This window comes from Rhincodon typus, chromosome 2 (genome assembly GCF_021869965.1).
Source record: "Rhincodon typus isolate 14 chromosome 2, sRhiTyp1.1, whole genome shotgun sequence".
Classification (NCBI taxonomy): Eukaryota; Metazoa; Chordata; class Chondrichthyes; order Orectolobiformes; family Rhincodontidae; genus Rhincodon; species Rhincodon typus.
The window spans coordinates 96,218,780-96,232,014 of record NC_063333.1 but is presented as its reverse complement, the minus strand read 5'-3'; the positions used below and the strand labels follow the sequence as shown (position 1 = coordinate 96,232,014).

The 13,235-nt window shown below is 40.4% G+C and overlaps 1 protein-coding gene across 2 annotated transcripts in view; it reads left to right on the top strand.

The window, feature by feature from the left end:
• The first annotated feature begins 614 nt into the window (after nt 1–614).
• Nucleotides 615–13,235, top strand: part of creb5b (cAMP responsive element binding protein 5b) — a 408,265-nt gene continuing 395,644 nt past the window's right edge. Inside the window, exon 1 of one of the 2 annotated variants that reach the window (XM_048615065.1) lies at nt 615–669. The gene's annotated coding sequence lies outside the window, so the exon portion shown is untranslated. Of the gene's footprint in view, nt 670–2,400; nt 2,447–13,235 lie in introns of those variants that run through there. The other variant, XM_048615073.1, reaches the window with a different exon arrangement.

Here is a 13,235-nt window from a genome sequence, read left to right as displayed (position 1 = left end):
TATCATATGAATTATTTCATACATATCCAAATGAAAATGTATCTTGAAAGTGTCAACTCACTTTTTAAGTCTATAGTCTTAAGACTTGCAATTCTTATGGCTGCAAGTTATATTTGGGTTTTGTGATATCCATAAATTTGAAAATTATGTCCTGTATCGCCAAACTCAATCATCCTATATACTAATATACTACTGTATACTTCTACCCAGTTTCACGAACTTCAACATAACTTCTCTTTAATCTGTCTCAGCCAATTTTTGTATTCCTGCATAAGCCCAATAAATCTCTTAAAATAATTTAAAAAACTGTACTGTTTTCAGTTGTGGCTGTAACTTATTGCAATTCTTCTACACGTGAGTAACCTGCTCCCTATTCTCCCCTGCAGAGAACATCTTTGTGGTTCATTAAGGAGCCTAACCCGAACCTTGTGAACATCTCGCCCGTTGTTACGTGAGGTCGCCCGTTGACGTCTCAGCGTCATGACGCATTGCACGTTCAGCGTGCTGACGCTAACGCGCGAGCCCTCGGACTGCAATGATTTAGAAGTTCAGGAATCCCACGTGACGTCACCAGAGGGTGATGTAATGCTTCTCTAAATAGAATGTATTGTAATCTTCTCTCAGTCCAACGTGGTTCCTCACAGACCCGCTTCTTCTATTAGAGTTTCGGTAAGTTATTGAAAAATTACAAAAGGGCACAGGACGACAACCACTCAGGTACTTTGACCCCTTTTGTGCACTTTCCCAAGTGAGTTGTTTCTGTAAAACATTGTTAATTTGCATCTGTTTGCATTTTTCCTCCTTTTTTGCTGATGTTAAATAGTAAACAGTAATTGTATTGGTACGGACACGGGGGGTGTGTTATGGTTTCTAAACTGTTGATGGTTACTATTCGCAAGTTAAAAACTAAGAAGAACTGTCAGGTAAGATCAGCCATTTCATGGAAAAAAGTGTGTTTAAATGAAAGTTCCTTTTGAGAAATGTTGTAAGGAAAGTCATTAGTATTCTTGCGCTGTTTTTGTCTGGCATCCTGGCTTGTGATATCGTCTCCTTCACAGAACAGGGACGACGAATGTGAGTTTTCAGAAATGGTGTGAAAAAAAACTTGTGTGAAAACCGGCTGGTAGAAATTAAAACTTTAGTTTCAAATTACTGCTGATCTTCAGTTTGCAACAGTTCAGAGTTAGTTTTTGCTGTCAAATCACGACAAATAATGGACCAGTTGTACAAGATATCAATGATAGTACCCTTGCTTAGATGCTTCCTAAGTGAGTTTGAATACAAAAAGTGGACATCTATTAAAGATACATGGAGTTTGTAAATGTGTGGAGATTAGCGAAAGACTTTTCTTGACACCCTAAGTTACTTAATTAAGTTTCCCCGCATTAATATTAGATCATTTAAAAAATCTGATTGACTGTGTTCTTTGTCGCTCAGGTTCATAGAGCGCTATATATTTAGGTTTGTTCATTTCAAATTGTTACCACTAAGTGTATTTTGTTAATTTATATCAGAACCGGGTTATAGTTGGCCATTACGTCATTCTGGAGCCTATTAAGTATGTTTGATTAACAGCCTGCAATATTGAGGGTTCAGGGGCCAGGTCTGCTGACAAAGCATTCTCCTTTTAAAGCCCATTCATCTAAAAAAAACTAAAGATAAAACGCTGTAATAAACCCAGCAAGTGTACTTCTCCAAAGTTATTCCATTTAAATCTATATAATATTATGTCTTTCCCCGGCATCCTTCAATAGATACTGTGCTTGTTTGTAAAGCAATACATCCAGACTTGAAACTTATTCTCTATTATTGATGAACTGGTTCGTCCAGAGTCATTAATCAAGAGTTTGCAGCACCCATCACCACCAGTGTAAAATTTTTAAGCAACTTTCAGAGGCGAGGAATGGAGAAGTGTGAAACTGTGCCATGCACGACTGAATGGATTAAAACTTCGATTATGTCGTAATGTTGCTTCACTTATAATAAAATATATAATTATTTCTTCGCTGTAATGTGAAAAAAACCTTGGGTTAAATAAGTCAATTAGGTTTACAGTGGTTTTCCAGGAATTATAGCATTCCTGCCGAGCTGTTCGAGATCGCACCTAATAGCAGATCCCTCACCAAAGTTGAGACAGTGCCTGCGGTTGCACTTGCAGTGTTAATTATTTGCAGCAGTGTCTGAATGCCAAATTGCCGAGGAATTCCTCAAGGGTGCAGGCATTGCCGAGTTCAGGTTGGCCACCTGGTCAGGCTTTCAGTTTGTTTGGAGAATTTCGCGCGGCGCCTTCGTGGGGGGGGGGGGCAGTTGTCGCCCGAGAGTCAGTCCGTCCGTTCCTGTGGAAAAAGTGGCGGAAAAAGTTCAACTATTCTGCTTCCCAGCCGCAACCCCGTGCGGCTAGGCCACTTAACAGCATGCGGGCGGGACTACTTCTCCTTTGCCCTGTGTAAGTTGCAAATGAAAGGTTTAAACTGCGTTAGCGACTCGAAATGTTGCACTGAAAGTGATTGCGGTTCTCCTATCAGGAGAACCATCGCTAGGGACCGCGCGCGCACTGCTGCAGAAAGTCTGACTGACCGCCAAACCCTTCCCCTTCATTAGCCTGTTATTAAGAGCAGCACATAGACGGGGAAGAGTTCGCTTCACAATCATTCAGGGTGATCTGACCGAAAATGTGGCACCTTCGTTGAGAAGATTTTAAGGCTAAACGATCATTCAAAATCTATTCACGACTTTGCACTTGATCTTCAGAAACGCCGTGCAAACTCTATGAAGAGTGTGTACATCAACAAATTGCACCGGCCGCCTCGTATTAACTGAGAAGAAAAACCTTTTCGCAAATTCAGTCTGGCGTGCTAAGGGTTCCAGACAGATGGATAAATACCTAAATCGAAGTTTACAGCGTCTGCACTTACTGAACTGTTGATGAAGTCAGCGCGATCGAGAGAACTGGATGGCGCAGTGTTTACTATACACACACAGGCTACTACTGTATTCAAGTTGGTGTTCTGCCGTACAGACCCCAAGAGAAACAAATTGTTGAAGTCATGGATCAAAAAGTACTGTGAATCTCCCACTAAACAGTAAGCGTAGAGTACTAGAAGAGTTGGAAAACTAAATGACAGTAAGGCAAATTCCCCCTGACGTTTCGAGGTGCAATTCAAGGAAAAATGGATAGTTATTTGCAATATGACTCATCCTTAGGTTGTGTAATAAATAGCTTGTAATATAAGTTCATATAAATATTAAATGTTAGAGATGCACGATTGATTTCCATGCGGGCATTACCTTGAAACTCAAATTGACTACATTAACTTCGATGGGCCGAATGGCCTAATTTCTGCTCCTATGTCTTATGGTCTTAAATTCTAAGATAGACAACTCATTTTCTTTCTATGAGTAAAATAACGACATAAATCTATGTTCGGGATTCATGGTCAATTGTGGTTAATACAGCCCTTGAAAGTGAGGGTTCCTAAACGCAGTATGGAGGGATCACAGGAAGCCCTCTTACAGATATAGAAATGAGGTACTGTTCAGCTGGATGTTAACAATCTCATAGTTCGATTTGTTGTCTTGCCCAATAACAGGTTATCTGATTTTCATCTCATCATTGTTGCTTCTGGTTCAGTGTGCAAATCGTTGCAATTTGCCAGGCAACACATCAAAAGTAATTCATTGGTTGTGAAACACTTGTCTTGAGATAGATAGAATGAAGTGCTATATATAAATGTAATCATACGGACTAATATATGTTGGAAACTTCAATAATTTAGCTTTTGGGGAGACTTGTTGCATATTATTTCCTGCTGAATACACTAAATAACAATGATTTTTGTTTTTAACATAAAAAAAGGATGCGATCAAACACATGAGAAGCAATTTCAGCAAAAGTATATACAAATAAATTACAGTGTAATTTTTAACAGGTGAAGACCCATTTACGACTGTGTTTGTATTCTATATCGTGCCAGGCTAATTTAAGTAGTTTATACATTGGAATGTTAACCAAAATCTACGATTTTAACAATATTTCCCAAGTTGTAGAGTTTATAGGATTAAATCCTGTAAGAGAGACCAAGTGTGATTTAGTGATTGACGAGTTAGCTTTTTGAATCGTAAAGCTGGGGTTTTGTCCTTTATGTAAGATGCTCAGGGATGAAGAGAGAATATATTTACAAATTTATTTGAGGGATATTTGTCTCTTTGTTTTTGTTTGCAATATATAATTTATTGCTAAACTGCTATGGCTTTGAAACTGACAAACTCCGTTAAATATAAATTCCTGACAGCACTTGTATTTTTAACACCAGTGAAACAGCAACTCCTTTGCTCCCCCTCGAGAAGGTTTCTGTACCCTCTCTGCTCTTTGCTCTGTCTCTTCCATTTCTGCTGTCAACAGTCTCTGTTTACCTCTGCCCCATCCCATGACAAAAATAACATCTATCTCCAGGTACAGCCTATCACCCCTTTCACCTCAACAAGACTTCTTTTTTTTATTCCCCTATCCCACTTCACTTGGTCACATAAAGATGGATGATGATTTCAACTGGCTTACTTGCAGTAAAGGTACAAACCTATTTTAGTCCAAGATTAGAACTCACTTACTAACGCAGGCCCAGCTAGGTTTGCAGAGAACAAGACCACAGAGACACAGTCTGGTCACCAAGGCTCAGAGAGCAGCAGTCCCCATTTAAATACAGAATGGAATGGGGAAAAGAGCTTAGAATTGCTGTGAAGAGAAAAATACCAAGTAGATTGATGGGTGACTGGGAGATAGGCAAAGTGCCAGTCTAATGGATGAAAACAAGTCCAATAGAACCTGCATGTCAGAATTACCAGTCCCAGCTATGCATTTCTTTTCGGGGAGAAAAGCAAGTGGGACAGTCAAAGCTGATAGTTTGTGGTCTGGATTAAGTGTTATCTTAAAACAGACAGATAGCCTCTTAGAAACTCAGTGTATATGGAATGAACAGCCAGAGGAGATGATGGAGGCGTGTATAATTACAACATTTAGAAGGCATCTGGATAGGTACATGAATAGGAAGGGTTTAGAGGGATATGGGCCAAATGCTGGCAAACGGAACTAGATTAATTTTGGATATCTGATCGGCATGGATGAGTTGGATTGGAAGATCTGTTTCCATGCTGATTCCTTCACCCAAGAGCCAATATGTTCAATTTGTTACAATTATTAGAATGATTTACTGCTATATTCTGTGGTTTCTCCCACCTTGTTCACTAAAAAACATGATATTCTCAAGAATACTAATGTAGAGGGGAAATGACATTTAATAATTTATGAGAGGAGACTGCTGATTGTTTGTTTGGCAAATGGACTCTGGATGGTAGAGATGTTACTGTGGAGAATACATCATATTGGTATTCTTGGGAATATTACAATGAATGCAAGGTGAAATCCTTTGACAAAATATGTGTAAATTTGGCAATATTCAAGTTTTTTATTACAAAATTGCTATTTGTATAACTGACTCAGTTAACAAAGACCAAATTTGAAACATCAACCACATAGATTGGTAAGTTAAGAACAGGTAAACTCTTAATTTAGTTTCTCCAAGAGAGTGCTATACCCAAGATTGTGTCAGTTTTCACTACCAAGCATATTCATAATTCTAAAGTGAGTCACAATTGTGCAATTGAACAAATGTTCACGCAAAATGAAATTGAAGAGATTAATAATAGGGTTACTAATTTACACCATGCCTTATACCATACTTGGTCTGAAATGCAACATTTAAAAAAAAATTATTCCTGCAATTCCAAGCACTATAAGATCAGCTTGATCAGCAAACTTGTAAACAGGGCATGAACCATTTGCTCATTGTACAGGCTTGATGATGAGATAGGGCACATCAAAGTCATCCTGCAAGCCACTGGCTGCCCTGATCAGATCATTTCTCACCGTTTATCACACAAACTCATGAATGGAAAGTAGGCCACCACACTGGTTCTGAAAAGTGCCTAGACTACTTCAGATATACCTGGAAATGTAAATTATCTCAGAAAATTGATCAACAAGAGAAACTAGCTGTTGCATGCTACGAATATGCAGTGGCAACACCAGTGGTGCTTGCCACCAACAGCATACTTCAGTCAAACCATAAAGACATCCTGCTTATCATACAAATGACTGATGTGGTATATGAATTTCAGTGCTGATGTGATGCTAGGTATGACCATACATCCAAAGACTGCCAAATCATATCAAACAGCTTGCCTCTTCAGCTGTTCGTAACAGACAAGAGAATGACCCTGCTCAACCAGCCCATGCTTGCAAAACTCAAAACATAGAGTCCAACCTTAAATGTGATTCTGTGATTAGGCAATATTTGCTAAATAATTCTGAAAGGGCTTAGAATTAGGGTCATTGAGGTCTATAATGTAGAAAAAAACCCTATGGCCCTCGAGTCTACATTGGTTAAAGGCAACCCCTTCAACTATTCTAATCCCATTTTTCAGCTCTTGGCCTATTGCCTATATGCCTTGGCATCGCAAGTACACATCTGAATTATGCTGAGAACAAACGTATGATTGGTATTTGGGCTCACAGTGCGCCACACATGCATATATTGAAAGGGCTTACACAGGATGCTGTTCTTGGCATACAGAAAGAATATGCACACACATTGTGTCCAGTTCCATTTAACAAAATAGGCAACAGCTAGTCTCTGGTTTATTCCTCAGGGCAGTGGCTTGACCAATCAAAGTCAACCTCCCTGGTTTAAATTTAAACTAGCTTGGCAACTAACTGTCAGTAATTATTTAATTGGTGCATTTTCCATGTCAACGCCTTTACCAGTGAAAGCCCACTTGCCAACCAATTGGCACTTTCTTCTCATGCAGTATAAAACATTGTTTTCCCTTTACATTGCTATGCTAGTAAATGTTCTGGTAAGTGTAATATGAAAAGTTTTGAAAAAATTTCTCTCTTTTTAGGAAACCTTAAGTTCTGTATTGCCATATGACTACAGTAAGAGTAGTGTTGTCACTCCTAAAATTTAGTTGGATGAAAATGTGGAGTTGGATGAAATTTCAGTCAAAAACGACAGTGCTTCGATTTCCTTTCCAATAGACTGAAGTTTAATACTTCCAATTACAGTCTGGGAGATCCATGATAGTGAAACAAAGTAAAAAAGGAAATAAATAATACCAGTACATTTAAAAGTGGTGAATAGTGTACACAGACAGTTTTAGATAAAGACAGGAGCATTATGCTGAATTTTGTTTGGTTTCTATTCCATTAGAATTAAAACATTGTTGCATAGGCTTGCTGTTTTTTTAAAAGATAGCATTTTTCTTCAGGTTCTGTATGCTGCAATTTTCCAACTCAGTATGGGATCTTGCTGAGGCTTACACGTTTGGTATTTTCAAAACCATTGAATTTTTACATGGCAGCTTTCTTAACGTCTTGCTTTTCCTCACTTTGGCTACATTTCCTGGCTGCGTTCCTAACTAATTCCAGATCATTTGGTCCCTGGAAAGTCGGAGATTGGACATACCCTGCATTGCCTCAAAATCACCAGTATACCCTGACTGTTTAGGAATTGCCTGGGAAGCTTGAACTTGTGGTAGGCAATTCGTCTGAATAGCTACGCAGGAGAGATCAGAACATTAAAAGCAGATTCGACTCCTGGGTAAATATAAAAGTGTTCACCCCACCAACCCCTCAGCTAACTCCATACTGTGCCTCCAATCATTTACAATGACTCCCCGATCACACACTGACCCACCCCCACCCCAAGCCCCTTTGCTCAACACTAAACCCCTTCCTAAGATCTAACACTCTGACCCAACATTCCCATAATACCAACCTCCCTGATGCACCATCATTACCCCTCACAACCTTAAGATCCATGGTTTCCTCCTGCCACTCCCACTGTGGACCATACCCCTCGCAAGACCTGTTAGTCTTGACTCCACATCACTTGATTCCCCAATCCCTGACCCATCGTATCCCCTCATCTACTTACTTACTACCCTACCTTCTCACCCATCTATTCACTTAATTTCTCTCAGCAGTTTGTCAAAAAGAACTTGGGACCTTTAAACTTTGTTTACTTATTGAAATATTGCAGCAAATGGTGTAAAAAGGGGGTGTGCCTTCTCTGAAGATTCACTGTGATGTTGCCTGCATGGTTCCTGAACTGCATCTGTTGGAGTGGACCCTTCATTGTAAGTCAGGATTCTGACCCAGACCAGAAGATATGGGTGAATGGTTTTCTCTGAAGGCATTCCATTTTCCCAATACTAAAATTATAAGTATCTCAGTACAATCTATTTTCTTCCTCCTAAATATTTATGGTTTATTAAATAAATGTTCCTAAGAATAGAAAAAAAATCGGAGCAGGAATAGGCCATTTGGCCCCTTGAGCCTGTTCAGCTATTCAGAATGCTCATGGCTAATCTGATAGTGGCCTCCTGTCCTCTTTCCTGCCTATTCCCTCAATTTGACCATAATATATTTCAAAAGAATGCTTAAGGTATTTTATATGACAGAGAAAATTGTGAAAACATTTTAAGACTGGTAGTTTTGAATTGATGCCTTAAATTTAAAGATTGTATATCATAAAGTTCTAGTCTAAAAGTTGACTTTGTGCTGTTTTATATGTGTGTCGAATAGTTCTATGAATTTTGTATTTTTGGACTATTTTATAATGTTACTGTTATCTATCAATAAGAATTTCATGAATAACACAGAATAAAAGTTTTCTGGTTTAATAGACGCAAAACTGCATGTTGTCGAATTTTCAGTAGTTTATCAGTTGTCTAAGTGAAGTATTACTAAAAAGGTTTACATTAGACTTTTTTGTAAGTGGGATTTCCCTGGTAGAAACTTGGTGTATTTAGGAAATACTTAGATGGCCTAAAACTAATAAAATAAAATCATCATGTAGTTAAACAGTGTAAACAAATCAAATTAATAGAATGGATATTTAACTGTGTGTTAAAAGTATTCGATAAGTTTGTCCCATGTTAAAAAAACGTTTAAAATTTTTTTTCTGACAGTACATGTTGTGGTAGAACAAATCCATGGGAGCAATAACTATTATGCATTTGTTTCGAAATGCACATGCATGAAGTTGTGAAGTCATTAGTAATGGGACTGAAATTCATGCTCACTAAACTTTGAAGTTGGTAGCACTTTAACCCATGTGTGAGGATGTCAGTATTTCACAAAAGAAAATTATCGTTTTTTAGTGAAATTGGCAATTATCTGTACCAACCAATCAAATAAGTGGGAGGTAGACAAAAAGGAGATTGGAAGAACACAGCAAGCCAGGCAGCATCTGGAGGAAAGGAGATGTCAATGTTTTGGGTATTACTCTCCTTCAGGACTGGATGTGGGGATAGGGGGAACTGCAGATAAGGGGGAGAAGGGGGTGTAGTGGAATGTTGGTGATAGGCGGACACCGGTAGTAGGTATGACTTGGTTGGTCGATGGGAGGGATGAATCTGGTTGGTAGTTGGAAGGGAGGGTCATTAGGTGGAATGGAAAGGAGGAGGTGGAGCCGGGTGATGCGTGGGAAGGCTATTTGAAATCAGAGAAGTCAATGTTGAGTCCTCCGGGCTGTAGGGTGCCCAGGTGGAAGGTAAGGAGTTGTTCCTCAAATTTGCATTCTGAATCGCTGCAACACTGGAGGAGGCCAACGGTGGACATGTTGGAGGGGGTTTGGGGGTGGGGGGGAGTTGAAATAGGCGTTGACCAGGAGGTTAGTACAGGCCAGGCGAAGATCCTTGGTGAAACGGTCACCCAGTCTATGTTTGGTCTCACTGATGTAGAAAAGACCACGTCGGGAGCACTGGATGCAGTAGACTAGGTTGGAGGAGATGCAGGTGAAGCTCTGTCTCACTTGGAAGGTCCGTTTAGGGCCCTGGATGGAGGTGAGGGAGGTGGTGTGAGGGCAGAAGTTGCGTCTTTTATGGATGGACCTTTTGCATCTTTTTCCAATAGGCCTGTACGTCGCAGGGACCAGACACCAACTTCTGACACCACATCCTATCTCCTCCTTGACCATGACTCCACCATGGTCCATCAAGCCAGTGTCTCCCACATGACCTCATCGCTTCCGGTGACCACCCCTCTACCGCCTCCAACCTTATATGCCCCAGCCCCACACTGCCCGGTTCTACCTGCTCCCCAGGATCCACAAGCCCAACTGCCCTGGCCAACCTATCATCTCTGCATGCTCCTGCCCCACTGAACTCATTTCTTCCTACCTTGACTTCATTCTCTCCCCATTGGTCCAGGCACTCCCCACCTACATCCAGGACACAAACCATGCCCTTCGCCTTTTCGGAAACTTCCAGTTCCCTGGCCCCCAGCACTTCATCTTTAATATGGACATGCAAACCCTATACATGTCCATAGCCCATAAGGACAGCCTACAGGCCCTCAGTTTTTTCCTATGTAAAAGGTGCAACACCTACCCTCACACCACCTCCCTCACCTCCATTTAAGGCCCTAAACAGTCCTGCCCAACGAGACAGAGCTTGACCTGCATCTCCTCCAACTAGTTTACTGCATCTGGTGCTCCCGATGTGGTCTTTTCTACATCGGTGAGACCTAACGTAGACTAGGTGACTGTTTTGCCGAGCATCTTCGCCTGGCCTGTAACAGCCAGCTTAACTGCCCAGTTACTGCCCATTTGAACTCACACCACACTCCTGCTCCGACATGTCTGCCCTTGGCCTCCTCCAATGATTCAGAATGCAAATTTGAGGAACAACACCTTATCTTGTGCCTGGGCATCCTGCAGCACGTAGGACTCAACATTGAGTTCTCTAATTTCAAGTAATCTTCCAAACCCCATCCCCCGGCTTCCTTTCCAGCCCAACCTCCTCCCTTCCAGGATTCATCCCTCCTGTCAACCAACCAGGTCGTACCTACTACCAGTGACCACCTATCACCACCATTCCGCTACCTCCCCCCAACCTTTATCGGCAGCTCCTCTTACCCCCACGTCTAGTCTTGAAGAAGGATAATACCCGAAATATTGACTTCTCCTTTCCTCCAGATACTGCCTGGCTTGCTGTGTTCATCCAGCCTCCTGTTTGTCTATCTTGGATTCCAGATCTGCAGTTTTTTATCTCTAAGTAAGTGGGAGGTGAAGGCCTAGTATTATTATCATTTGACTATTAATCCAGAGACCCTGGTAATGTTGTAGCTACCCAGGTTCAAATCCTGCCTTGGCAGATAGCGTAATTTGAATTTCAGGAGTATCTGGAATTAGGAGTCTAATTATGACCATGGCAACCATTGTCGATTGTCGGAAAAACCCATCTGGTTCAGTAATGCCCTTTAGGGAAGGAAACTGCAGTCTTTACCATGTCTGGCCTGCATATGACTGCAAACCCACAGCATTGACTCTTATCTGCTGTCTGGGTAATTAAGGATGGTAACAAATGCTGACCTGGCCATGACACCTACATCCCGTGAATGAATAAAAAAAAGTTGGAAGGAGAAATTTGAGTATGTCAGTGTCAATCACATCCCATGAAAGGAGAAATTACTTTGTGTAGCACCATTTCTAGTAGCATTGCAGAGATCTGTGTCAATTCTCCAGGGACAGGCAATGTCACGTATTGCTGGGTGACTTGCTTCGTTAAGCTCTTCGAAGAATGCTATACTAGTCAACCACTGAGGCCCAGAGTGTTGCCCATCTTGGCAAATTGAGGCAAGTCTGCTGTGCTGGCTCAGTGAAATTTTCCCCTATTATGTCTTCAGTTGTTGATTGAACACAGACTTGAAACAGAAACATTTCAAAGCAAATACATCAGATGCTGGAAATCTGAAATAAAAATAGGAAGTGCTGGAGAAACTCAAAGTCTAGCAGGATCTGTGGAGAGAGGAGAGTGGGACTCAAAATTGTTAAGTTTCTCTCTCCACAAATACTGCCAGACCTCTGAGTTTCTCCAGCATCTTTTGGTTTTATTGTTTTATTATCACAGTTTTTTGAGTCACAGTTGCAGGTGTTTACTTAATGTTGTCTTTACTTGTTATTATATTTATGTTTAATAGCATAAATGCTTAGGACCGGCAAATTCCATTCAACATCTACTTTTGGTGGCTGTCTTTGCTTGTAATGCACGTGGAACAGTTCAGAGCTACCTTCAGCTAGGAATGTCTAGTATTTCAATAAAGCTTAATCACTGCCCAGAACTTCACCATTCTCTGGAATAAAAGTTGTTGGCCTGTAATGTTTCTTTTATTCAAGTGCCAGTCACCAATAACAAGTTGAGGGAAAAAGAAAGTGCTGACTTCTTCTCAGTATCGTGTAAGAGGTTATCACTGATGATAGATTTTCTTAATTACTGTGCTATGCATTTTCATGTATGACAGTTAACAACCGGATTAAGACATGAAAGTGCTTGAATCTGGAAGAGTAGGATTAAAATGTTCTAATTTTCTTTTATTCTGAATTTTGGCCAGAAATTTGACTTACTTTGGTAGAAATGAGAAGACGGGCATTGCTATGCATTTTGCATATTTACTGGGTACAAAACAGGGACCATTAATTTAAGTACCAAGTTATGATGCTGTATGCTACATCAGTTTGTGTGTTTGTTAGGTGTCCTGGACAGTGCTCTGTAAACACGTACCGGCATCATGAAAAAAAATTAATACAGGACCTGCCCCTGAATCGGGATCTTTTTGTAGAATAAATGTCTGTGAACGAAATGTCTCTTTGCTCCTCTTACGCTTTGCTAGGAGGTTAGTTAATGAGCGTTCTTCATAGACAATAATTAAAAGAGAGAGTCTCTGGTTAGTTACTAAAGGCCTCTGGGATGCATATGGACTGAAATGTTGCTGTTTTGGCAGGAGTTTTCTATGAAATACCGTTGCTAAGTGAGTTTATTGAGGACCATGACAGTTTCATAGGAAACTGGTCTCGATTATTGGATATGGAAAAGCTTAAGGGCTTATCCAAGTGAATCCAAAATCAGGAAGAGAAAAAAATAAAGAACGCAGTAAGAACCAACGTGGGTTGCAAGAAAATGTTGGAAGTGGAGTAGAATAAAGTTATTCAGAAAGAGTACATCAGACCTAAAAATTACAAAGGAGCAGTTATAAGGCACTTGTGTTTCAATAGGGAAACCATTACTTGCCAATAACATCTTTAACACTAAGGAATAGATCCCTACTCCAAGTACACACTGCCCTGCCTTTGACAGTGAAGATTAAATAGCTTAAATGTTTATACCTCGGCTCCTTC